The 14,462-nt window shown below is 39.7% G+C and overlaps 1 protein-coding gene across 1 annotated transcript in view; it reads right to left on the bottom strand.

Moving 5' to 3' along the window:
* Positions 1-13,821, bottom strand: part of LOC146321124 (myelin basic protein-like) — a 60,890-nt gene extending 47,069 nt beyond the window's left edge. The window contains exon 1 of the mRNA XM_084726161.1: positions 13,549-13,821. The gene's annotated coding sequence lies outside the window, so the exon portion shown is untranslated. The remainder of the gene's footprint in view (positions 1-13,548) is intronic.
* Positions 13,822-14,462: the final 641 nt, after the last annotated feature.

The following is a 14,462-nucleotide window of genomic DNA, read 5'->3' as shown; positions in this document are numbered from 1 at the left end:
ACTGTTTTTACAGAGGACTGACAGAGAGCTGAACATTATGATGTCACAGTGAAGTTGACCTTTAACATTTTGGATATAAAAGGTCATCACCTCATTATTTTATCCTAATAGATATTTGTGTGAACATTTGTCATAATTAGTCTATGAATTCTTCTTGATTATGGCCAAAAACATGTTTTGTGACCTTTAACCTCCAAATTCCAATCAGTTCATCCTTGAGTCCAAGTGGATGTTTGTACCAAATTTAAAGAAAGTCCCTCTAGGTGTTCCTGAGATATATAAATTGGACAGACGACGGACAGACAGACAGACGGGCAACAACCCGAAAACATAACGCCTCCGGCCGTGGCTGTCACCGCCATCACAGAGACATATAAATTGATCTTTCTATAGATAGACAACACCAGATAGATAGTAGTTGTCTACATAATTACAGGCTTTAATGATTCAAATGATTATAAACATTGATCACCATTATCCTAAGTAACAGTGCAGCACTAAAAGGTGAGGGCCACATGCAGTATGAGACTATCAGTGTTTCCAGGGTCACTTTCACAATGTCTGTCTTTTGACAGCGGTATACATCTGACTTGAGTGCTGCAGCAATGACTGCAAGAAGCAAGCTGACTCCAGCCGACAGATGTACTGCCAAATGTGTAAAAAGCTCCAAGACATCCTGAAAGTTAAACTCTCCTTCAGGGAAGAGGAGTGGAGTAAGGGAGGCTCGGCTCTCTTAATGTGGAGGAAGTGAAATGTCTGTGAAATGAGGCGAGGTCTCAGATGACTGAATTCAAAGCTCACAAACTAAATAAATCCAACCAAGAACTTTCATACTCATATAAGTGTGAAAGAGTCAAGCTGAAACAAATAACTACTGTCATTTATTCATCCACTTAAAAGGTGCAAGTGGGAAAGGTGTAAAACTCACTGCTGATCAAACAGAAGTGTTGAATATTGCATGATTTTATATCTCAGCCTGCACTCAAAGAAAGAATTTTCTTTCCTCTGAAGAACCATAATCACAGTGTGCGTTTTTGGCTTTTAGGTAAATTTTGCACCCATCATCTTTGGCTCCTTGACTACTTCCTTTTCTGGGCTTTCTTTATTTTAGAACCATACATGGATTGGATTCCTGGTCAAAAATGTTTAAGCTACACTACAGTTTATGCAAAACAGTGTTTGGTGATACAGTTTATTGATGGTCTGTTGATGACCCACATTGATTTTGGCACAGGCTTCTAACATGGCTGGATGCAGGAAACTCTCTATACGAAAGCCAACAATGTTGATAAATGAGCTTAATTAATTCAGGAATGCAGCACATGTCAGCTTTATTATTTAAATTTTAAATACACTGAGCCCCTGGTCAATCAGTCCAAGGGAGTCAAAAATATGTTAATAGAGCTTTTGAGTGATATGATGATAAAACATATTAAAAACCAAATCATTAATGCACATTAATGTTCAGACACACATACACACAGATGACACAAATACACACACACAGTGCCCACTGTGAATAAAGATTAACCATTGAAAGGTGTCATTACATCCATCGAGCACAATGGAGCAAGTTTAATTAAAATGCAATTGGATTAAAAAGTTCATTGAAAAGTTGAAAAGTTTATCACAGCAGTATGGTTCAAGGTAAACAGCTCTGCACCCAAAGGAACAGAAGAGGCAACAAATAATGCTAAAAGGCCATCTTTAATGATTAGAAATTCTCCAAGGAACAGAGGACACTCAAAACTTATCAAAGAAATGTGTTTCTCCACTGAAAATCAGTCCAATTATAACATGATGTGCCGATGCCTCTCCAAGGAGAGGAGCAGCCATATCTGAAAATAAGGGTTTTAATGAAGGAAACTTAACAGCCCTGAGCATAATCCAACTAACTTCAAAGCAGTATTATCTGATTTTACATGAGAGCAGCTGAACTAGCTGTAAACACAAATTATCATCATATAAAGTTGTCATGGGGGGGCAGCTAACAGTGGACTAATTCCACTCCCAGCAGGCAGAGAGTGAAGCAATCTGGTCATGTTTCTGGCTACCTGACAAATGTAAATGCAATATTCATTCTTGAAGCTCTGGTTTGGATTGCACAAATTCTTTTAGGTTAATATCTGGCTCTTTAGCTGCTAAATTCTCCACTAGGTTCACTAGTTGGTTGCTAACTTTTGCTGCGTGCTGGTGCTGAGCACAAACAGGTTTGTTGCTGAAAAAGAAAGGTTTGTAAGAATGCTGAGAGTGAACCAAAACAGTAAAATTGTGGGTAGGGATGATTAACACTGTAAAAACATCAGGTTCCTGTCTGGCAGTCATCCTGTTGAACTAGCTTTGTAGACATTCATGCTAATCAGTAGCCCAACAGAACCTGCAAACAGCAGCTAAATGAGACAGGGGATCAGCTGTGCATCAGACAGTAGAGAGCAGCTCTGCAGTTATGGTTCTAATGTAAGGGACAAGCAGTACTTTTTAACAACGTCAAAACAAAAACTATGAACTTTCTAAGTGACATCGCTCCTTCTTTGGTTGTAAATCTAGTTTAATAGGAACTGAAATGTTTAAGGATCCCCTGAGACGGGAAATTTGGCATGACAGTACTTGTGCACTCTGGGACATCTGTTCCACATGAGCTGGTGTTTTCAGCTGAAGGACTAAATACAGTGCATGACTCACCCTAATAGGCAGGGTATGCTTAATATCTTAAAAACCAGTAAGACTAAGGCCTCTTGTGAGATCGATCATTCACAATATCATAATATTTTTAAAGATAAAAAAAAAAATCATACAGTGATTGACAGAATGACATCATACTATTACACAGGCATGGCTGAAAGTGAAAGTAACACTGCTATCGGCTCCACATGGAACTTTAGTGATGTGAAAGTGGTTTGGTTACAAAAGACCAGATGTACAATAAAGCACAGTGATATGTAAGAAGTGCAAAGAGGCTGGAACAGCTAAAGGAGGCAATATGACAAACATACTTCTCCTCCTTAAGCAGAGGCGCAGGGTTAAGAAGGAGGAGAGCCAAAAATCCTGCAAGGAGAACTCAATAGCTATTGTCAGTTCTCAACCAAAAAGATTTTTCAGTATTTTGTCATATCAAGACTATTGCTGTCGCAGAAATCCCCTGGCTGTTGTGATATTATTTCAGAGCCGTATTGCCCACCCCTCCTATGCAGTACAATGACGTCTGGAAGCTGGGCAGGAGCGAGAAAAAAAAAAGTGTGTGTCAGAGGTGTGGGCCATGAAAGCAAAACAATGAGCAGAAAGACACTAAAATACTCTGTAGATCTGAGGAATACTGCAGAGTTTGGTGATAATTTCTTCGATTCATCACCAGAGGTAATGACTGTCATTAGCGCCCGACAGATACTGGATTTTTGGGGCTGATGATGGTGATAAATCCAAAATGACATCAAGACACTGAATTAAGTAGCAATATACAACTATACTGATATGGATCGATATGGCTCTATTAGGTCAATATCTGGCTGACTGATATATCTGTTTATAATATCCTCCAACTGTTATATCTGTCTGGCTCTAACATATTGCACATTTGATCCCCAAGTATTGATTTGTGTAACTTTAAATAAGCTTGTTCTTTTGTTTAAACTTAGGTCCCTGTTGCACCAACAAATGTTTCTGAAAGGATTTAAGAAGCTTAAAGAAAAAAACAAAAAAACAACCAGACTCATGAATGAACATGAACTTGTTAAGAATCAAATCAAGCTAACACATTTATAGACTGATTACAGCATTGACTCTGGAGAGTCTGGTAAGTCTCTTCTGATCCAGTCTGCATATTATATGAAGAAAGAAGAAGCTGTGTGTGGTGGTTAGATATCCCTTTCTGAATCTAAGAAATCATAGTGCTTAGTTCTGGACAATAAACTTCCAAAAGAAAACAGACCATCTAGACTTAGCGAGAATGATAAAGAATAAGACCCTGGATTATTTTTGTGCAGTTTCCTAAATGGAAGTGGCTTTTTATAGCATAGTTCTGTATAGTCACATGTAAGTATCAGCATACAGTTGATTTGCATGCTGGTGATTAAGCCAAAATGGCAGGACAAACTATATCTACAAAAACAAGCAACAAAGGGCCACATTTCAATAGTCAATAGTTGTGTGTTCAGGTTAGCATAAATCAGATAAGGATGTGGGCATTCTGAAACTGAATGTGAGGCCTTGCAGCCAGTTTCGCTCTGGAATATTACACAATAAGAGCCCAGATCCTGCAAGGACTTGCAAGAAAAGACTGTTGCATAATATTGGGTGAGAGAGGGAGCGGGGGGGTGGGAAGGTTGGAGTGGTGACGCAAAGCCGCAACTACAACTGAGCAGCAGTACGTAAAAAAACACCACTTGTTTGTCTGCCATTAATTTTCCTCACAAATTGCTCTGTAATTTAGAAAAAGAAATGAAGGTAATGGAAAACATGCAGCGAGTGGTAAAAACAGTCACTCTTTCTTTCTGCATTCAACGAATATAGGTTGCTGTTATGTCTGAGTACATCTCTTGCAACATTTCTGTTTGCCCTTTAAATAAATTAAGAGGATGAAAAAAGCTCTCGTAATAGCACAGATACGTACGGGCCAGCACCTGGAAGAATCCATTACCGCTCCCAGAGTCTGCAGCATATATGAGCAATTATCTGTGTGTCTGAGCTGTCCATTACCTGAGGCCATTTCACATCCACATCATAAGCCACAAACGTTTTTACATAGCTTCAACACAGATGAGGAAGGGGCACATTAGATAGAAAAAAAGCCTGCTGGTTGACATTTAAACAAACATCCTACCATGTGTCCTCTTTCTGCAGCATATAGCCCTGTTTTCCCTTCTTTGTGACTATTTCAGGTATCCATTTCACACCTGAACGATGAACAGACATCATTAAAAAGAGACTTTTTTCAGAGAGGATAACCTTTTAGTAGGAAAAGAGAAATATATGATAGCGGTGTTATTAAACAAACAGATCGCAGAACAGAATTGAAAATCGTCTTTAAGCCACATGTTGAAAATTTGGTTTGGGTGATGTTTTACCAACCGATTAAAGGACAATCCTTTTTTGCCAGTTAGAACAGAGGCACTACTGCTCTTTATTTCACTGACTGTAGGCCTGTGAAGATGAAAGGCATATTACCTCGCTGCGACATAAATCTCCCCGTCATGATCAGATGAGCTGACAAAAGGGAGAATGGATTACTCTACAACAACCACTGTAATAAAACTCTTGGGAACAATCACGTTTGGACACAAAATCGTTCTTCTTTTATCAACCTGCAGTAAAGCATGCTTCTGCTTTTATTTTGGAGACTGAATTACAAACAAAGCCACAATAGCGTGGATTTCACACCACGAGTATTGCGCTGTCTGAGGGATACAAACAAAAGGGTCAGCAGGCAAACTGACTTTTATAGGACAATGAATCACAGAAAACATCGATGGAAAGAGCCAAGTAAACAGTGTGGTGCATTTGTTTTTTTCTTTCTGACCAGCATGATCATCAAAATGTTCTCACATTGTGTTACAGTACAAGCATTCTAGTCCAATTTTCCCACAAAGGCAGAGATGGAAAAAACAAATCTTTTTTGGGAATATGAACCTCATGGTGGTGATATTTTGCTCTTTAGGGATTCAAGAGGGATTTAGGTTGGTCAGCGCCTCCACTGAAGCAGGGGTCACTAAAGTGTCAGACACAGAAGAGATGAAGGAGAAACAACATTCAATCAAAGTTGTCTCATATTAACGTGTACAACCTGTCTAGTGATCAACCCAAAGATTTACTTTTGTTATTATGGAGCTCAAATATAGGTTTCTACTAGTCTACACAGATTCTTTCTAGGTCTGTCACAGGAGTGCAGCAGCGTTCAGTACTCACACAGGAGGAAAGCTAGGCGAGGTAAGAGTCAATGTGCCTGCAGCAAACTGCAGCCACAAGATGCCGCCTTTCTAGGTTTGAGTGCTGTTCACATTTGAACTAGTATCCAACTATGGGCGTGCCATATCATATAATTCTGATTAATATTACTGTGATCTTTTTAAAGATTAAAAAAAAAGTTGACAGAATGACATCATATCACTACACACAGCAACAACCATGGCTGAAAGCGAAAGTAACATTGCTACCGGCTCCACAGTGAAGAAGTTAATTCCAAAAAGGGAAGTGACTTCAGTGTTGTGGTGGTGGTTTGATTACAAAAGATCACATGTACAATAAACAATGAAGGGCGAGAAGACTGTAAGAGTAAAAACAGGGGAAATACAAAAAACCCATTCACCACTTTAGGCAGGAGCACCTGGTTGAGTATAAGGAGAGCCGAAAATCAAGCTCAACAGCTGTGAGTTCAAGTGTTTTGTCATATTGTCAAGAATATCGCTATCACAGAAATATCCAGAAAATTATGATACTATTTCAGGGCCTTATCTCCCACACCTGTACCCAACGGAACCTTTTTTTTCGTACTTTACTTGCTCTGTCATAACAAAAATGTCATTTCAATTGCAAAAAATAAGTTCACTCTTCTCAGTTTGAACATTGTTAGTGTTTATTTACAAAATTTCGTTATTTATCTAGAAAACCACATGAAATAAAATCCCTCCCTACTACCCTATCCTCTCCTAAACAAGTCCCTGCAACCTCCAGCCTGTCAGTAAAGCATTTAACACTGTTGTGTGTCTCAGAGGAAGCACACGTGATAGCCTTCCTGTTATTGTGGTTATTACCATGACCGCAGTGCTTGCATATTTTGATATATCCCTGTAAATAGTTTGAAATTCACTTACCATTGGTTTAATACCAAGGTTTCAGAGATTCTAGTAAGTCTCACATACTGTTTTGGCATGCTAACTGGCATGCTGGTAAGGAATTTAAGATGTAGCCATTGGCTGAGTGTTGGCAAATGCTTGTGAAAATGCTAAGCCAACGTCAACCAAGACAGTGAAAAAAACATATCTCCAACAAGAACTTATGCAGCTAGCTAATTAATTGCTTGAAGATGTCAATAAAATTTCTGATGCCTCACCTAGAGTTTCGCTGTCCATGGAGGGTTTCAACCACTGGATGCAGGCGTTCTAACCAACTGGCCTTCATGCTATGAAACACGATACACTCTCCAGCGTGTTGCCCTCACCAGCTTTGCATTTCACAACACAAATATTGCAGCAAGTGCTATCTGTTCACCTATGTCATCAGGGAAGTAAGATCATCATCCAAACAATCAACTGTCAAACTCACTGATAGTGATCAGCATGTTAAATTGTAATCACTTCCTCCTATAGAGCTGTACTCACCAGTGGTGTATGTATTCTACAATAACCACTGCATGCATATTTAATCAGATAAGAAGCCTATGTAGCGCTGTGCGACTTGCTGACAAACGCACTTCTCAGTCTACCACTAAAGCTGTAAGTGGCTGGAACACGTGTGTGTCTGTCTGCCGTAGCCTGGCTCCTTTGTTTCGGTTTAAGTTTGCTCTTGTGCGAGACAACAGCTTCTTTTAACCCTCCAGCCGCCCTCAGTGACTGCACCATGTTGGTCTCTACAGGGAGTCAATTACGTAATAAAAATGGAACGTGTGTGTGTGTCTGTGTGTGGAGGGAGAGCAGAGGGAACACAAGAGAGAGTGATGAAATGAGAAATAGTGATAGAGTTACATGCTGCCTATCCAACAGTGAAAGCACTCTACTCTTGACAAGAGATCTGAGGTTAAAGGTCAACATCTGTCCCTGAGGGAGGGCATCTGCTTGTACAGTGATGACTGCAAGCTGCAGGAAGCCTGACATCCAGCCTGGTTGGTTTCAGTCGTCTCACTTCCTTTCTCTCTGTTTCCCTTTCAGCCCTGACATGTTTTGTATAGTTGCCAGAACGAGTTTATGACATGTTTGAAAAATCAAGGTAGAAGTGGAAGAGCGATACTTGGCATGCAAAGACTTTGGAGAACTTTTACGAGCCAAAAACATGAGAAGCATAAGTGTTAGCAATGGGGTGCAGTTTCACATTATGTTACAAAAAACCCTGTTTGTCACTAGCACATCCATTGTGTAGTATTTACCCATTGTGTGAAAATGAGAAACTATTAACTTAAGGAATGCTCGGAAAGAGCAGACTTTCAGATGGAAAACAGTGTTAAAACAAAGCAGATGGCTGGCATGTTGTTAATGTACCAAAGCTGAGCCAGTTTTAAACCTTATTCGTGATGACCCTGCTTTACTGGAACCCCAAGCAATGGCACCAGAGGACTGAGCCCACTCAAATTAAAGAGAGGGCTGAGTTTTTTCATGCAGGACACATTGATATATAAGACCCTTTCATACGATTCTCATTTTGAATTAGGTCAGCTGGAAACAACAAAGTCAGCCAGTGAGTGTTTTGAGCCAACTCATGGAGCCAACGTTAGTTTAATTGGCTAGCAAGCTATCGCTGATTAAATCTGCAACAGTGGTTGGTCGGTTCAGCGTGAAACACTAAATTACTGTATCAGCCTACATGAGTATGTTTCATCAGTAAGACTTTTGTTGTAATGCTTTTTTAGTCATCAGTGATGTGAAAACGTCAGGTTTTCGCACAGTCAGAGAAACTAAAAAGTGTGCATCCTCCGTTAGATCAATTATTAAATACTAGTGCACTGCAGAGCTTCTCTCTTCTGCTGCTGACAACACTGTATGAACTCCATGTGAAGGATCATGCTGAGAATTAAGGGTTTTAATGAAGCTAATGATGATAATGTTAAAATTACAGTTTTGTGAAGGGAGTCTGGTTAGTTTGACAAGAGCAACAAAGCAGCTGTTTCTGGTTAAAGAAATGTATATTACTCTTAAGGTAATACAGGTTTCTTATAGTCGCATTTTCCATGCCAGACATTTACCAGAATAACAATCTGAGCGCGTCAGTGGCAAAATCAAGGACAAGCAAACAAGCATGAGTCACCTGCCCTACACATGCTGCTGTGCACTTGGGTGAAGAGGCTGACAGCGTATCACCTGCACTCCGTTTCTATCCATTCCGCTTCCATCTCGGTTAGTTTTGTCATTTGTGGTGACTTTAAGACTCGGTTTGTAGTTTCCTGCCTGCCATGTTGTTGCACTGCACTGCGTACAATGACACATAAAAAACTTGTTTCCCTAACCATTTGTTTCACCCTCACTTATCAGTTAAAAGTCTCAAGATTCTTTTGTTTATAAGTACGCCAACTCATATAAAATATATTTATGATCCACCTTGTGTATAATTTATCTCCAAATTGGCATTCGTGAACATTTTTGTAAGCTTCTACCTAGACCTGCAACGATTAATTGATTATTAAATTAATCGACAACTATTCTGATAATCAATTAATTGATTTTATTAAATTTTTAAGAAAAAAAAAGTCAAAATTCTCTGATTCCAGCTTCCTAAATGTGAATGTTTTTTGGCTTCTTTACTCTGTGACATTAAAATGATCAGGCCTCTCTTTGGGCTGAGGATAAAAGTAGACATTTGAGGATGTCATCTTAGGCTTTGGGAAACAGTGATTGACATTTTTCACCAATATCTGACATTTTATAGACCAACTATTACTCAAATATTCGAGAAAATAATTAACCGGTTAATCAAGTATGAAAATAATCTGTCTTATCCTGTTACTGTAATGCACACTGACAAAAAAATGCTTGACTGGAAGAATCTCACTCGACTGACAATGAATAAAGATTTGAATGTTCGACTTTTCAGGGGCAGCTCTAATGAATCTGCAATTTTTGGCAGATCACCCAACCAGAGGAATGCTATTCTGGTTGGCACACGTCAAACTCTTAAGTGATGGATTAGTCAACCACTGACGCTCATCACTGTCATTTCCACATTATCGTCATAACCATCACCACCTCTCCCACGCAACAATGCCAGTCTGGTTTGAGCTCAACACTGTGAATAAGTGAGGACAGTTGTGTTTGGGACCAGGCTGGTGGAGAAGTCAGAGTTTTGTCAGCTCAGTGACCAGTCAGGCGTGAACGTCTGGCTGAACTACAGCAGCTCCACCATCCTGAGAAGCAATGTTTGCTTGTGGGCTTCAGCTTCCTGTCTGACATGTCAGGGCCACATCTTTCCTGTTCTCTTAACATAAAATAATTGCTCTCAGAATTTGGTAATTTTACTAAATGAAATATCATGCTAGGATACTTTGCATCTCTTTCTTGTGCATACACTCTGATGTTGTTTTGATAGAAAGGGTTGAGGGTACACACACAAAAATACAGCTGTTTTAAGCAAAACTTTTTAAAATTTCTGCGAAGACTGCTGTAGGGCTTTCCTCTTGAAAGCGCACATATGGCTCTGCGGGAATATTAGACTCAAGCGGAAAAACAATAGTCCCAGGGGTCCAATGCTGCATGTACAGCTATTTCTTTGTTAGTTCAAGAATATATTTGTTTCGCTTTGTTATGCATGGACACCTTCCTTCATTCTCTGGGGTGTCCTAGTGATATAGCCTCAGGCCTGAAGCACAAGCCCAACCCTCTTCAATGGAGACACACAACCATTGCCACCAGGGGTTTGCTAATCTAATAATCCAAATTACAAGCTCTCCACTTGGATCTAGAGTCAAAATATTCAACTCTACCATCTGCTGTGAATACTATGAGGAGCTAATTCATTGCATGCTGTGACACAAGTGGAGGATGACAAGACACGGTTGCACCGTGAGCTGACTGGCAGGACCACGCCTTGGGTAAAACTAACAAAACTATTGGTTCATTAGCAGGTAATGTGACTCAACCTGTCTGCCAAGAACAGGCGCAGACAGGAGGGGAAGTGAGAAAAGAGAGGAAGTTTGTAAGTCTCAGGGGACGGAAGTTGACTAACCTCACATCACCTGCAAAGAACAGATAAAGTGGATAAAGTGTGCAGTCACACGCACATTTTCTAAGCAGGAAAATTTCACTCAGTATGGAATATTCAAACACCAACTTTTCACTTAACTGTGCGCAAAGTTATAAGGCCTGCTGGTATAAGCTAGTCTTGTTCATAAAGACAAAGGAATGCAAAGTGACCCACGTGACGGCTGAACAAACCCCTTGGCATTTTTCCTCTCCTGGCTGAGCTGAGGCAAATCCTATGAAATGCAAAGGAATGCATTCCTACAGCCTACCTCAGGTAGTCACAGGCAAACAGCAGATACGTAACGGTTAAGTTACAACTGCTGGCATCAAAACAATCCTATCTGTCTTGTTATTAATCCTTGACATTCCACAAAATCCTTTAGATCAGACACTAAAGACATTTCTGTCAATGCAGCTCAGATCTGTATCAAACTCATGTTATCTGACAATGTGTGAGAGATATATGGTGCAACTGGCATACAATATCTGCTCTATGATTTGTCTTTATCAACTAGAGGGAGATGAAAAAGGTGAGGATTAAAGTTGCCATGTAATTTTTTATCAAACAGAGCCAGAGGTTACCTTGCTGATTGTCCCCTGGCTAGAGGACATTCAGGGCTGCAGGCTTTAGTAAATCAGTGTAGTTCAGACATAAGCAGCCACTCATGCAAGAGTACTTTATTTATAGATTGTGCAGTGTGCAGTGACAGTAAGTGAGCATGTCACTGCTTTGAAACGCACTGTTTTTTCACATGAAACTAACAGTGTAAACTGTGTAAAAATGACAGCACATGCTGTATCTTGTCATGTGGTTGGCAGTTTCTCTCCTCAGCGGACCAACAATGCAGTGGTGATGAACATTTGTTCTATTCAGTTAGATCGATAGAACCTGCATGGTTTCTGTTACAGGCCTTCACTGTTTTCATGTAAAGTCGAGTAACAAGTGGAGCTTGGTCCAGACCAGCCCTTACATAGGATGAAGAGTGATGTAATACTTCATTTCCTCTAGGGTATACACTGAATAGCCTAGAGGCGCCTATGTTTAGGCGCCTGAATACACAGCTGACCAGTCTATCCACTTGTCAAGACAACAATAAAATATATTTAAACTAAAAGGCAGGATTAACATCAGATTTTATAAAAAGACTGCAAACAATAAACACACATTTTACCTTTAACAAGCTAAAATAATGAAATACCAAAGATGATTACTACTGTGTAACTGCAATATACATTTGATGCAGTTGTAATAGGTCATGGTGATACATCTGAAAAACTCAGTTTCATATCGGTCAATATCAGTAATTATTGATTATGGAGGTTGAGACTGATTAGGTATACTCCAAGGGGGGGAAGCGGCTGGGGTGATAAAATGAGTTTGTAGGGATGACTACTGGTGGATTTTTTGATAAATAATCATCAGTGATGTGGATATAGTCACAAAGAGGGTAAAGACAAAGAATAAAACATCTAGAACAGTCTAGTTTGTTCAGAAAATTACACCATTTAACTGTGATGCAACCTAAAAAAACTAGGAAAACAAAACACTTGTGCCATATCCTAAGTTATTATTATCATCATCGTTATTATTATTATTAAATCAATATATTGCCCAGTATTGTAAGTAGGTGAATTTCAAGTGTATTGATCATTTAAATCTTTCATGGCAAAAGATTTATGTCTATGTTGTCACTGTAATGAGTGATTACTGGCTTCCACAATACTGTGCAATTTAAATGCTTGGAATATCTGAAACATTTTCACAAACAGCACTGAACCAATGCATTGCTAACAGTATTGTTAGACGGGGAATGGGGAGCCAATATTGACAAGTTCCTTTTAAAAATACATATGTGCAAAACTCTATTTAAAATCCTCCTGTTTAAAGCAGAAACGCTTTGATGCTTACTTCCCTGCGTTGTGCAACGTGAATTATACATGTGAGAGAAACGCCATGATCTTATAATTAATTCGGCATATATACGATCCGCCTACTAATGCGCACATTGGAATAAGTTAAAGCTACATAACAAGTTTCCCTGTTGATCCAACTACCACCCAAACACACCGAGGATTCCGTTAACAATGTGGAGCAATAACAAAAGCTTTAACATATATAAGATTTAAGTCATGTTTGGAGCTCTATATGTATGCCGAATTAAAGGGAATCACCTAGTGATTGACACCAGACCTTGAGTCTTATTCAACAGTGTGTCTTACATTACCTTTGAGCAAAAAAGCGTTAAATTGCGAGAAATGTTAACAGTGATTGGTTCAGTAAGAGAAGCAGCAGCAGGAAGAGTGGGTGGTGGTTGTAGTAGTGGTGGCGGGGGGCGACACTGCCAAAAGCACATGACAAAGCAGTGACACTGTCTGGTGACAGTGATGCTTAATAAACAACACTTACTACGTCAGGTTAGGTAGAGTTAGGTAGACTTGGACGAGCACAAAAACGACATACCAAGCATATTTTCTCTGCAGGTTTCGAAACGATGTCTGTTACGCAGTGTAAACAAGTCGACGTGGATAACAAGAGTATTTACTATCTTTACACCGCGTATTGCTGCGGTCAAAAAAAAAAAGCAGTAACATGTGTGTAACTGTCTTTACACCGGCTTTCTCGCCTTGTATTTGTTTTCATGAACTGAACCAGTTCGTCTGTGCAACAACATACCCTTCTCCGGTTAGTCTGTGTCAAATGCATCCACAGCTGAGCCTTGTACTGGATGTAACCAACTGTCAGTCTTCTTTCAGCAGTGGTCGACGGTGGTCGTCAACAACATCAACATTAACGCCTTTTTCCCCTTTATGGTTCGCCGCTGCTGTAATCACCAAAGAGTCTCCGTTTAAAAAAAAGAAAAAGAAAAAAAAACGTGTCTCGGTGCTTCCTGATTTAGGTACAGTGGTGATGATGTTGTTTGTAAGGGGTGGGGCGGAATGCAGCTTTTTAGTCCGCCAAGAAATGTGGGCTAAAAACACGTTGGTGCACGTCTGTGCTTGATTAGTAACTCGTGCGTCTCTTTGCAGGGAGGCTTAAATCAACGCGCGGAGCAAAGTCCTGCTTTAGAAATAAGATGTCGAGTAGTGAATGAGTCAAACACCGACAGGATTTACTCGCTCATACTCGGCTTTACGTTCATCGTCCACCCAGCTGGTAATAGTGCCTTGCTCAGTGGCACGGTTGTTGAGGGACAGGAGGTGGGTGACATTTACTGCAGGCAGCTGACAGATTTTTATTTTAGACAGAAAACTCAAATGCAATTTCAAAATATAAAATATATCTGAAAATACACATGAATCCAACGTGCAAGCATTATTAGCAAAAAATCAGCCTATTCATGAATAAAATTTAAAATCAACAAAAGATTTCCCATGAATCCATGCAATCATATGAGCTAACCAGCTGACTAAATCACTGTGCAGCACCCATTCATAATGACAAGCTGGTTATTGAAACATATCGGCCAGTTAACTGTATTATTATCCCAGGTGTATAGATACTCTTGCGAGTCACAGTGGATTATTTTGTACGGTCCACCTCAAAAGTACAGACAGTGAGGTTAATTCAGCTGACATTAGCAATGCTTC

This window comes from Lutjanus erythropterus, chromosome 9 (assembly GCF_056507025.1).
Source record: "Lutjanus erythropterus isolate fLutEry1 chromosome 9, fLutEry1.hap2, whole genome shotgun sequence".
Taxonomy (NCBI): Eukaryota; Metazoa; Chordata; class Actinopteri; order Lutjaniformes; family Lutjanidae; genus Lutjanus; species Lutjanus erythropterus.
This window is presented reverse-complemented; position numbering and strand designations above follow the sequence as displayed.